The following is a 14,318-nucleotide window of genomic DNA, read 5'->3' as shown; positions in this document are numbered from 1 at the left end:
AAAGAAAAACTAGGTACTTGAAGATACAAAGAGCATGTTTGTTGATGCTCTGAATATTGAGGTTGATGAGAAACAACATATTTTGGATAAATTGGTTGAAATTGTCTAAAATTATAATAAAGAACTAAATGAACAAGAAAAAATTTTGCAGAGAGTAGAAAGGAAATTTGAAAACAAATTTTTAGAGCAAGTAGCACAAAAAATAGCTATTGATCAAGTAGAATTGTCTACTATTCTTGTTGCACTGGAAACATATGTCAATAATGTTGTTTTTTTATTTTTCAAGTTGACTAACACATCTATCTCTACTATGGAATTCAAGGATAAGTTATCCAAGATAGACAAGGACATGAAGCCAAGTGCACAACAATTGTCACTTGATCCTAGTTATAGTTCTGCATATTTTGCAAAGATCAAGTACTTGATAGATCTTCAAGTAGAATTACTAAGGGAAGAATGTAATATTAGGGCCACTTTTGCAAAAATCTAGGGCATAATTCTTCCAAACATGGATGCACTACACAAGTACATTGTGTATGAAAAGACACTCATTCATGACAATAACTTCTCCATAATTGACCATATAATGAAACTTTTAGTAGAAGTATAGATAGCCTTTCATGTATATAAGGTATTACAAGAGAATTGGAATAAGACCATTGTGTATGCTAATTGTGGGCCTTTGAATTAACAACACTTCAACATGATCCTTATATGTGACAATCATCTTGAAATTAACATGGGATTGTTCATTCAAAATAATCCTACAAATTGATATATTGCCTTCTAACTAAGTGGATTGTGTTGTCCACTCTTAGAGTTGAGAGATCAACAACCAAACCATCTAGTACAAAGGATTTAAACCTAAATGATATGAAAGTTTAAGATAAAAGTGTGAAAGTTAATCTAAGAATAAAATGAGAAATTTAATCTAAATGTATGCATTTTTAAGCTATATGAATATGTATGTATACAAGCAAATGTAGTTATGATTAATACAAATAATTCAGTCAATAATTTGGCATTAGTTTGATACTATTCATATGAATTTCTCAAATGAGAGGTTAAGGGTTTCTTAAATAGAATCCTAGAGTTTCATCAATGGTCAAGATCAAATAAATTGAACAGTTGAGATTGAAGATGAGATTCAATCAAAATAGAACATTCCCTTGTGAAAAGAGAGCTAATGTTGAGATAATCGATGTTGTACACATTTCATAAGATTTTTCTATTATATTATTTTGTTTTATTATGTAATGTTGTACCTAGATGGATGTGCAACACATAAAAATTCCCATGGGATATACTTGATGAGTTTTTTTGTAACATTAAGATAATATTTAATGTAATTATTTAATATTGGGGAAAAGAAACTAAATTTCCAATATTAAATGTTGGGTCAATGGGTTAGATAGCACATGGTTTCAACATATGGTTTATGTAATACCACTTGGTGGTTTTGTGGGACTTGCTACTATATAAGCAACCACAAGTTTAGTTGTAGGATAAGATAGAAGGAAAAAAGGGCAAGAGTCGAGCAAGATAAGGCTTGATAGGTTAGTCAAGGGGGCATTTGTGAAGGTTGCATGCATGGCATGGGATGTGTGAATATATGCTTATTCACATGAATTTCTTTGATGTGGCTATGGATTTGAAGACTTTCATGTTTGTAATTCAATGGTGATTTTTAGCTAAAGAATACATGGTGATGGATGCTTTTGGAGGCTAGGTTTTTTTAAATGAATGTTGATGCTGTGGAGGAGCATTGTAGAACATTGTTATGATGTATTTGTAGCTATGTTTGTCATTGATAAAAACACAGTAATAAGTTTGTAAGAGACTAATAGAGTAGTAGACCATGCTTTCTATATTGAGAACATTAAATTACTTATCTAGTGTTGCATAGTTACCAACACATACTATAATATGTATTTTCTACATAGGAAAGTGCACATAACATGAATCGATAGTGTACAAAAGATATGATTGATTTACAAAGAATCATATAGAAATAGAGTATCAAGAAAGTAGTTCCTATTGCATGATTGCTACAACTTGTTACAATTATAGTGAAGGGTTGTGCAGTTAACTAGAGATAGTTTACTAACCTTGATGATGTTAGAATGTGTGCATGTATAGAAGTCACATGTGTGAAAGTTTTTGTATAATTGTTAGCTGATAGCATATATTAAATGGGTATTTCATTTAATTAATGTACGATAATAAAGTGTGAAGCCAACTCAATGATTTATTATTGAGCATGGTATAAATGGAAGATTTTTTCATGTTTTACAAACATAATGAGGAAGTGAAGACTTGAAAATTACTAAGCTGCAGAGAAAAGTGACATACTAATGCGTGCAAGTGACCTTAAGGGTTACTGCTACTAATCATAGAGTTCTAGATTTGATTGCATGATCTGAAGGTGAAGAAGTTCAACATACTAAAAAAAGGAGGAAGTAAAATTCTATTACACATCTATTATTATGAAAGGAATAGTACCAAGGTCAATTGGACAATGGGTTTGTTGACCTAATCCTGAAGTGGTTTAGATAGTGGGTTCAGTTGCCTTCCACAACTCCTAACATGGATTCAAAGTCTCCTAATAGTGACTCTTGTACTAAATGTTGTAATAGACTCCTAACAAGGTCCATCCTCTAACAAGGAACATTCATATTAGCACATCATTTTGTGGGCATCATTCCCACCGAGGTTTTTCCTTTGATCAAGGGTTTCCCTAGTCAACATATCTGTGTAATTATGTATGAGCATCTCTTTATGGTTGATTGATCAAGATTGTTTAAAGAGGATACTTGTTTTAATTATCACATAACTAAATCACCCCCACCCCCAATTATATTGGTGGACTATTATTTCTAACAGTTGGTATCAAAGCCTTGAGTCCTTGAAGAGAAAGTTTAAACAACCTTGGGAGATCCATGGTGAACATGTTTAGAAAAGAAAGTTTGAGATTTGATGGCATGAATTATGATAGCTGTAAGGATAAAATGAAGATTCATCTCTTATGTATGGGTCCAGGATATTGGCTTGTAACCAAGGCATCTAAAAACATTGTAAAAGAAGAAAATCTTGAAATTTGTACCGAGGAACAAAGAGAAGTTTTCATGTGCAACATAAGGGAAAGAGAAGCAATATTGTCAGCTCTACTTGAAAGGGATTATAGGTAGGTAAAACAACTCAAAACATGTCATGAAATTTGGAAAACCTTAGAAGTTAATTATGAGGGTGATACACATGCAAAAAGAGTTTGATTAAAAAATCTATATTTCGCATTCCAAGATGCTAAGATGATGGAAGATGAATCTATGAGAACCTATATTGGCAAAATATCTGAGATTGTTGCAGGAATCACATCTCTTGTTGGAAAGAAGTTTGATGATGAAGTAATATGGAAGATCTTTAAAATTCTGACACCACCTTTCAAGATAATAGTATAGATAATTCAAGTAATGTTACCTTGCACCACTAATTTTACAAAGAAATATTGCTTGATAGATTGGAAGATGAAGAATTTGATCTAAAATAATCTGGAGAATTAGAAAAAGTTGAGACAAAATTTAGTTCCTTTAATATTAAACCAAGTCTAGTAATGAACAGAAAAGCACAAGGAGACATTGCTAGCAGTAGAAAGTCTATTGAGGAAAATATCCAAGAAGGAGTGGCTCTTCTTGTGGAAAGAGAAAAAGATGGTACAAATATCTTTAAATGTTGGACATGTGATGAATATGGTCATTATGCATCTAAGTGTCCTAAAAGAAAAAGAAAATATAAGGGAAGATTCAAATCTAGAAGACCTAGAAATTGTTTATATGTTAATGAAGAAGAAGAGGAATAATCTAATCAAAACAGATGTGAAGATGAATTAGGATTCGTAGCTATAAAGGAGGATGAGACACCTACTATTGAAAAAAAGAAGTATAAATCTATGATTGATGGATTGTAGAATCTAACTCATAGTAGACTTGGTATAGAAAATGTAGTTGGAATTGTAGCAAGATTTCAAGCTAATCCTAAAGAATATCACTACAAAGCAGTATAAATGATATTCAAATATCTTAAAGGGACATCTAATTATGGCATTTGGTATGAAATAAGTAATGATTTTACTCTTTACACTTATACTGATGTTGATTGGGCTAGAGATATAGATGATAGAAAGAGCACTAGTAGAGGAACATTATTTCTTGGTAAAAGATTGGTCTCTTGTTCAGCAAGAATCAATATTGCACCTCACAAAGCACTGCAGAGGAAAAATTTGTTTTGACAATGAACAACTATAATCAAGGTATATGGATGAAGTAGATGATGAAGTGTACTATAATTACATTTTAAAGAACCCATTATCATTTACTATGATAATAAAAGTATGGTTAACATGTCTGAGAATCCTATTTTGCATTCTAAGACTAAGCACATCTTTATAAAGTATCATGTGTTACAAGAGAAAGTTGTAGAGAAAGAAATCAAACTAGAGTACATTAACACTAAGGAATAGATTGTAAACATTTTCACAAAGGCTTTACCAAAGGATATTTTTGAGTACCTAAGAGGTATGCTTTGGATTATGCCCCTACCTATTTTAGAATAAAAGATGCAAAAGTGCATCAGTCCAGGGTACATAGAATCATTGTTAGCCTAAATTGAATGTTGATGCTTCCTCAATGGGGGAGTGTCTATAGTGAATATATCGAGTAGAGGACTCTTGGTAATTGGTAATTTATATACAACAATGTCTTTAGAAACTTGAGTTGTTTATGGATTTATATACAAAATTGTAAAGCAACAGACTAGCTTGTGGTCATGCTAATTAGATGTTCAAGAAAATTGAACCATTTGTGTACTATCTTTGACATTAATGTTAATGGGGGAGAAGTATGGCATGAAAAATATTGTATTGTGGGGGAGAAGTGTTTTTAGTAAAGGATTTTCATGATTTAAGATTTGGTTGATGAATAGACTTGTTGGTATTCTTGGAACTAGATGTTTTTCATATATGTTGTCATCAATGCCAAAAGGGGAGATTGCTAGCATGAATCTTGGTGCTATGGAGGAGCATTCTAGAACATTGTTATGATGTATTTATAATTGTGTTTGTCATTGATGACAACATAGTGATAAGTTTTTAAAAGACTAACAGAGCAGTATACTATGGTTTCTATATTGAGAATATTATATTACTTATTTGATGTTGTGAAGTTACTAACACCTACTACAGTATGCATTTGCTACATAGCCAAGTGTGTAGAACTTGAATCGGCAGTGTACAAAAGATGCAATTGATGTATAGAGAACCATATAGAAATAGAGTATCAAGAAAGTAGTTCCTATTGCATGATTGCTATAGCTTGTTACAATTGCAGTGAAGGGTTTCATAGTTAAATAGAGATAGTTTATTGATCATTCATGATGCCAGAAAGTGTACATGTATGAAAGTTGCACATGTGAAAGTTTTTGTATAACTATGGGCTGATAGTTCATTGATTAAATGTGTATTTCATTTAATTAATGTATGATAATAAAGTGTGAAGCCAACTCAAGGATTTATGATTGAGCATGTTATAAAGGGAAGATGTTTCCATATTTTAAAAACATGATAAGGGAGTGAAGACTTGCAAATTACTATGTAGTAGAGCAAAGTGACATAATAATGCATTGAAGTGACCTTAAGTGTTACTATTACTAATCACAGAGTTCTAGATCTGATTGCATGATCTGAAGGTGATGAAGTTTGACATACCAGATAGAGGAAGAAGTAAAAGCCTATTACACATCTATTATTATAAAAGGAATAGTATTGAGGTCAATTGGATAGTGGGTTTAGTTACCTTCCACAACTCCTAATAGGGTTGGAATCTCCGAACAGGGATTCAAAGTCTCCTAATAGGGGCTCTTGTACTAAATGTTGTAATAGACTCTTAACAGGGTTCATCTTTTAACAAGGAACATCCATATTAGTACATCATTTTTTGGGCATCATTTTCACCAAGGTTTTCCCTCTGATCAAGGGTTTCCCTAGTCAACATATCTAGTGTAATTGTGTATGAACATCTCTTTATGGTTGATTGATCAAGATTGTTTAAAGAAAATAATTATTTTAATTGTCACATAACTGATTCACACACACCCCTCCTAAGTTATATTGGTGGACTATTGTTTTTAATAGGTTTCCCCCTCAATGAGGGTTTCACAGGGTATATCTTATGTCACAATTTTGTGGATATATTATTTATTCTCTTACATGTGGATTTCAATTTCATATTTATTTCAAATCTATTATGGGATATGTGGAAACTATTATATTATTTGTTGCAAGATTCCTTACAAGTGGTTAATTGTAGATCAAAAGGTTTTGGGTTTGTTGTTATGATGGGATGTTGAAATATTCTAGACATGTAAAATTATTGGTCAATAGGATTTTTTTAGATGTTTCATTTAAATAAGGGTTTTAAGAGGGAGCTTGCAAAAATGACCTCTTGGGCAAAAACATACCTCACCATTGGATTTAGGTCAATGTTTCCATAAATTTTGATATATAATATGTGCTAGTTTGGCCATGTTCAAAGGAAATGAAAGAATTCTTTAGTTTTAGCCTATGATGGTCATCAAATTTAATCTCGTCAAAATTTTAGTCACAAAAAAAATTGTAATGAAAATGGTAAAAAAGATTGTCTTAGTAAAAATGCCATAACTTTCTATCAATATATCAAATTTTTGACTTCTTATAGGAAATAGAAAGATAATTCAGAGCACTACAACTTGGTCTAGGTTTAGTTAAGTGATTTTGACATTTTGTCAAGTTTTAAGAGCCCAAATTTTAGATTTTATTTATTTTGAGTATAGATTAGGGCATAACTTGTGCATACAGAGTCAAATTTTGGACTTGTAAAAGTCAATGGAAAGCTCTTGGAGAATTATACACATTGGTTTAGATTTGGTGTAGGTTTGGCATGATTTATTCAGGGATATATTGATTTGAATAGTTTATGGTATATATTGACTATGGTAACATTGTCAGCTTATGATGTTGTATATTTTGGAGATTTGATTTTGATGTCATTGTATACTTAGATTATACTTTAGATTGGTTTCATAATGATATAGTTATTAGTGTTTGATTTGGATATGTATGATGACTTTTTGGGTCTATAATTTGTGTAATGTTGTAAGCATTCTATACTTATAGGATACATTTATGGCTTGGATATGGGTTGTCTTTTCTCATTGATTTTTCATTATTGATGCATATTCAAATTGGTGGCTTAGATTTGGGTTGTCTATGCCGATAGTCACATAATTTTATGATTTTTGTTGATGTAGAAGGGATGAGATGTTGTTACTAGGTATAGTCATAGTGGAAGATTGTGGTTGACTATTTTATTTTGATAGGTTGGACACTTTGAGAGTCAAATGTTTAATTCATGGATGTGATCATGGTGCCATAGATTTTTGCATGACATGATTGCATATACATGTACATCCTTGATGTTCATTGATTTGGATTTCTACTTTGGTTATGGTGGTATATCTTCTTGGTTAAGGATCATGGTTATTTAGTTTCTTTTGAGGAGCTCATGATCTGCACTTTGAGTTCTTTGATGGTTTTATGCCTTGGTTGATTCTCATGGTTAGAGGGTGTTTTTTTCATCATGATGTAATGGATAGATTAGATTGTAATGATTTAGTAGGAGATTATGACAATGATGAGGTGGCAGTGCAAGTTTAGTTTCTAATTTGGTTTGTATCTTCTTGGTTTGAAGATCTTGGTTTTTCACTTGGTACTGACACTTTGGTTGTGTGAGTATAGGCCTAGAGGATCTTCATATAGAAGATGGATTTTATGATTCCATAAATGACTTGGTACCATGGTTGAGTGGAGTTATTGGCATTGATATATTATTTGAGTGTTTGCAAATGTTGGAGGTTTGTCTTAGATCATGTTGCTGCAGAAGCGTCTTTGACATTTGCATGGTGCACTTGTTATCTTCATGGTGTGTTGAGATGGTTCTTTATGGTATGTGTAGATATTTTTTTATTTATAGCTAGTGGAGATGGTCTTTCATGGTATGTACAGATGGTTTTCTTCATGGTGTGTGGAAATAGTTGCATCTTGAAGTCTAATTGGGTTCTTGGTAAAGGTGTGGTTTATTCTTTCATTTGACATGTTATCCTTGGTGTTAGGATGGTTTCATTATAATGTCATGGTATACTCTTGATACAATTTTAGAGTTTTGACATGTTATGTTATGTTCATATGGAACATGTTTTGTCTTTGGTTGAGATGGTAAGATCATGTTGTCATGTTTATGTTCTTGAGGCCATGGTTGGAACTTTGACCTTAGTCTTTATTTAGTTTCTTGTTATTGAGTACATTGATCATAAGTTGAATATTTCATGATATTGCTATGTTGCATTTGGAGTTAGTATGGATTGATTGGTTACAGGTGCTCATGGATACTTAGAGATGGTGGTGATGATGAATTATTTGTTGGGATGGTTGATGGTTTCAATAGGAGAGTCTAAGGGGCATTCACCTGATATGGACTTAAGAGGATATTGTTCTTAGACAAGTCTTGGTTGGAGACTTGGATAGCTTGATTAGCATTCTCATTCCCCACTTTTGGTCTACTCAACATTTTTCTATAGCCTATTGTTCCTTTTAGGTGCATTAAATTTATGCTTGTCTTTCATGGATATGGATCTTGAACTACGGTACATGAGTTAGTTATGTAGGGTTCATTTGAGGGCTTATTTAGCATTGGTTATCTCCTTATGCATATTTTGTTATGATAGTTAAGTTTGGGAGATGGTTTTATAAATTGGGCATATTCCTTGGATTAGGAATGATTTATGATTTTCATCTTCTTGTGAGAGGCCTACATCCATGATTAGTTAAATGGTATGGTTTGGGTGTTGTTCTCACTTCTTGTTAAGGTTTTATGGAGGTGATCATACTTACATAGTGTACATATAGAGGTGTGTCTAGAAGGACATGATACAAGTTATAATTTGCATGGTTTCTCTTTGGTCTTGGTTATTTTCCTGGATGTCCAATTTTTATTACATTGGATTTGACATTGGTTAGAGATTGTGATCATTGGTCTGTGTTCATATATGTCATGTGAGAGATCACATGGTTATTCCTTTATTTATTTCCTTTGATGGTTGTGGAAACCTTCAGAGACTATTGGGGATTTTTTATGAGAGTTATTCTTGCAGGTTATTAATTTATGTGTTGTGGATGTCCTTCATACTACATGGATTGACTTCTTTGAGATGTTGTGAGTGGATTGGTTATAGATTTGACATTATCTTTTGTAGTGGGAGCTTCTTGGTATATATGTGGCAAGTATTTCTCTTGAGGCTTGTAATTGGAGGTTAAAGATTACGTATGTTGATGATGTGAGATTCACTTGGTATACCTTTGGAGGCATGGATAGTTGGATGAGTTTAGCACTTGCTATGGGTTCTATTTCAGCTATGGATAATTGTGGGCCTCTGAATTAACCACACTTCAACATGATCCTTATATGTGAGAATCATCCCGAAATTAACATGGGATTGTCCATTCAAAATAATCCTGCAAATTGCTATGTTGCCTTCTAACTAATTGGATTTTGTTGTCCACTCTCAGAGTTGAGAGATCAAAAACCAAACTATCTAGTACAAAGGATTTAAATCTAAATGATATGCAAGTTAATCTAAGAATAAAATGAGCAATTTAATCTAAGTAGATTCATTTTTAAGCTATATGAAACTATAAATAAGAAATCAAATGTAGTTGTAAATACATATAATTGAGTCAACAATTTGGCATTAGTTTGGTACTATTCATGGGTAAGTGCATCAAGTTGTGGTGCCAAAAGGGGGGTATAGGTGGACACCTTTTTCCTAAAATCTACAATTTCTAAACTTCAACAAGAATTTGAAGATAGTTACACACAAAATTTTAAGATATGACAAAAACAAAAGTTGTAGTCCTTTGCATCTAGATTCTAAACTACTAATTTTTTTTCAAAATGGTTTAGTTTTAGGTCCTTGAAAAAGGGGGCCACAAAAAGTGGCACTGTTTATTCCAAAAAAACATAACACAATACAAAGTGTGGCCCCCCTAAAATTTTAACTATATTTTTAAAATTCTTTAATCGCTCTAGTCAAAAGTTACTTAAGCATTACATAGTTTATCTTAGATTTTTTGGGTAATTTTATAACTTTTTTTTTTAATGAATTTTTAACTAGACACATCCCAAAAATGTGAAATATCTATGTGCTCCCCCTAGAAATAATTGAAAACTAATCTAAAATCAAAACTACTTTTTTTTCAAAGTGTGTAGAATGGAGTCTAGTTTCTAAAAAACTAAGTTGTTGCAAATTTTGATGAACAAGCTAAAATCTATAGCCCAATTAGTACATGGTGGTTTTTGACAAAAAATGAACATAAATTCAAAATAAATTATAGATGAAAGGCTTGAAATAGTTTAAATTAAAAAAAAATATTATATGGTTAGATAGCTAACACAGAGACCTACAATGCCATGTAACCTGATCTTATCAATACCCAACCATGAGGAATCTTGAAGGAGAGCACACAAGAAAAATAAATTATTTTTGTATGTTTGTTGGAAAACACATCTCAGACCTATTTATAAACTCCAAACCTTTGGGTTGGATCTCCAAGGCAAAACCAAGCCTTAGGCTTGGTTTTACTAGAAAGTTTTCAATAGTGCATGCACCCTATAGGGTGCACATGCTATAGCACATAAATTCTACTAAAAGAATTTGAATTTTTAATAGTGCATGCATGCTATAGGGTACATGCACTATTGAGACCTAAATAGTGCAGAGTTACAAAGCAAGAATGAGAGAGAGCAGGAGGGAGGCAGTGGAATGGCTATGTGTGTGTGAGAGAGAAAGAGATAAAATAGGGGATGGGAGAGGGAAGAGAGTAGGGGATGGGAGAGAGAGGAAGTGAGAAAGAGTAGGGGTGGAAAAGAGAGTATGGGATGGGAGAGAGGATGTGAGAAAGAGTAGGGGTGGCAGAGAGAGTATGGGATGGGGGAGAGAGGAAGTGTGAGAGAGTAGGGGTGGCAGAGAGAGTATAGGATGGGAGAGAGAGAGGAAGTGTGTGAGAGAGTAGCAGTGGCAAAGAGATAGTATGGGATAGGGGAGAAAGATTGAAAGTAGGGGATGGGAGAGAGAGGAAGTGTGAGAAAGAGTATAGGGTGGGAGAGAGAGATTGAGAGTAGGCGATGGGGGAGAGAGAGTAGGTGGTGGGAGACAGAGTGGGAGAGGGAGAGCAAGAGAGAGGAGGATGGGAGTGCATGAGAGAGAGAGAGAGAGTAGAGAATGGGAGTGGGGGGAGACAAAGTAGCTTGAGAGAGAGTAAGGGATGGGAGAGAGAGTAGGCAATGGGAGAGGGAGTAGGAGAGGGAGAGAGAGGGGGATGGAAATATGTGTAACAGAGAAAGAGAGAGAGTAGGGGATAGGAGAGAGTATGAAAATGTGAGAGAGAGTAGAGGGTAGCAAAGAGAGAGTAGAGAGGGAGAGAGTGAGAGTGAGAGTGAGAGTGAGAGTGAGAGTAGGAGGTGAGAGAGGTAGTGGGAGAGGGAGAGTGAGTGAGAGAGGTAGTGGGAGAGGGAGAGTGAGTGAGAGACAAAGTAGGGGATGGGAGAGGAGAGAGGGGGGATGGGTGTGTGTTTGAAAGAGAGAGAGAGAGAGAGAGAGAGAGAGAGAGAGAGAGTAGGGAATGAGAGAGGAGAGAGAGATAGAGAGAGAGTAGGGGATGGGAGAGAAAGAGAGTAAACAATGGTAGAGGGAGTGGGAGAGGGAGAGAGGGGGGGATGGGAGTGTGTTTAAGAAAGTAGGGGATGTGAGAGAGTGTGAGAGTGTGAGAGAGAGTAGGGGTGGCAAAGAGAGAGTGATAGTAGGGGATGGGAGGGAGAGGGAGAGAGTGAGAGAGAGTGATAGTAGGCAGTGGGAAAGGGAGTGAGAGGGAGAGAGAGGGGGAATGGAAGTGTGTAAGAGAGATAGAGTAGGGGATGGGAGAGAGTAGGTAGTGGGAGAGGGAGTGTGAGAGAGAAAGAGAGGGGGAATGGGAATGTGTATAAGAGAGATAGAATAGGGGATGGGAGAGAGTGTGAGAGTTTCAGAGAGAGTAGGGGGTTGCAGAGTGAGCTCGTATAGGATGGGGAAGAGAGAGGGAGAGAGAGAGAGTAGGGGATGGAAGAGAGTGTGAGATAGAGTTGGAGTAGGGGATGGAAGAGAGAAAGTAAAGAGTAAGAGAGTACTTGGGAGAGAGATAGATAGTAGGTAGTGCAAGAGGGAGTGGGAGAGGGAGAGAGAGGGGGGATGGGAGTGTGGGTGTCTATGAAAGAAAGAGAGTAGGGGATGAGAGAGGGGAAAGAGAGACTAAGGGATGGGGGAGAGAGAGAGAGTAGGTGGTGGGAGAGGGAGTGGGAGAGGGAAAGAGAGGGGGAATGGGAATGTGTGTAAGAGAGATAGAGTAAGGGATGGGAGAGAGTGTGAGAGTGTTAGAGAGAGTAGGTGGTGGTAGAGAGAGCTCATACGGGATGGGGGAGAGAGAGTGAGATTAGGGGATGGGAGAGAGAGAGTGAGAGTAAGAGATGGGGGAGAGAGAGAGTAGAGAGGGATAAAGAGAACTTGAGAGAGAGAGATAGTAGGCAATAGGAGAGGGAGTAGGATAAGGAGAGGGAGAAAGATAGGGGGGATGGGAGTGTGTGTGATAGATCTAGAGAGTAGTGGATGGGAGAGAAGAGAGTGGGGGGAATAAGAGTGTGTGTTTGTCTATAAAAGAGAGATCAGGGGATAGGAGAGGGGAGAGAGAGTAGGGGATGGAGGATAGAGAGTAGGTGGTGGGAGAAGGAGAGAGTGAGAGTAAAGGATGGGAGAGTGTGTGAGAGAGATAGGCGATGGGAGAGAGTGTGAGAGAGAGTAGGGAGAGGGAGATAGAGAGATGGGGATATGAGTGTGTGCGACAGATCTAGAGAGTAGGGGATGGGAGAGAAGAGAGAGAGGGGGATGGGAGTATGTGTGTCTATGAAAGAGAGAGAGTAGGGGATGGGAGAGAGTGTGAGAGTGTGGGAGAGAGTAGGGGGTGGTAGAGAGAGAGAGAGTACATGATGGGAGAGATAGAGTGAAAGGATGAGAGAGAGTGAGAGAGAGTAGGGGTGGTAGAGAGAGAGTACAATATGGGAGAGATAAAGTGAAAGGATGGGAGAGAGTGAGAGAGAGAGTAGGGGGTGGATGAGAGAGAGTACAGGATGGGAGAGATAGAGTGAAAGGATGGAAAGAGTGTGAGAGATAGTTGGGGATGAGAGAGAGAGAGAGAGTAAGAGTAGGGGATGAGAGAGAGTAGAGAGGGAGAGAGAGAACTTGAGAGAGAGAGATAGTAGGTGGTGGGAGAGGGGGAGTGTGTGTGAGAAATCTAGAGATTAGGGGATGGGAGAGGAGAGGAGGAGGGGGATGGGAGTGTGTATCTATAAAAGAGAGAGTTTAGGGGATGGGAAAGGGGGGAGAGAGAGAGAGAGAGAGAGAGAGAGAGAGAGAGAGGGAGAGAGAGAGTAGCAGATGGGAGAGAGAGAGTAGGTAGTGAGAGAGGGAGAGAGAGAGGTGGGGATGGAAGTGTGTGTAAAAGATAATAGGGGATGGGAGAGAGTGTGAGAGAGAGTAGGAGGTGGCAGAGAGAGAACATGATGGGAGAGAGAGAGTGAGAGTAGGGGGATGGGGAAGAGAGAGAGAGATAGTAGGTAGTGGGAGAGGGAGGATGGGAGTGTGTGTGAGAGATCTAAAGAGTAGGGGATGGGAGAGGAGAGAGAGAGAGAGAGAGAGAGAGAGAGAGGGAGAAAGAGTAGGTGGTGGGAGAGGGAGAGTGAGAGAGATAGAGAGTACAGGATAGGAGAGGGGAGAGAGAGAGAGAGAGAGAGAGAGTAGGGGATGGGAGAGGGGAGAGAGAGTAGGGAGAGAGAGAGTAGGGAGGATAGAGAATAGGGAGGATGGAGAGTGATATGTTTTGACATAATGTGCATTTTCTTTATAGTGTGTACATGCTATAGTGAATATGCACTATGTGAAATCACCTAAAAATGGTCAAAAAGAAACTTTGGGGCCCATTTCATCCATTCTCTACTTTTGGTCTATTGTGCACTCTGTTATTCTAATAGAAATCATAGGTTTCAACATAGAAAACACTATTTCAACATTTTTTGAAGCTAGCATACACCAAATTCAATCATTGGATATGTGATTTGAAGATTTTTTGAATATTCCTTGTATAGAAAATG

The sequence above is a fragment of the Cupressus sempervirens genome, chromosome 11 (assembly GCF_028749045.1).
Source record: "Cupressus sempervirens isolate cs-2001-9-10 chromosome 11, ASM2874904v1, whole genome shotgun sequence".
Lineage (NCBI taxonomy): Eukaryota > Viridiplantae > Streptophyta > Pinopsida > Cupressales > Cupressaceae > Cupressus > Cupressus sempervirens.
Note: the sequence above shows the minus strand (reverse complement) of the source record.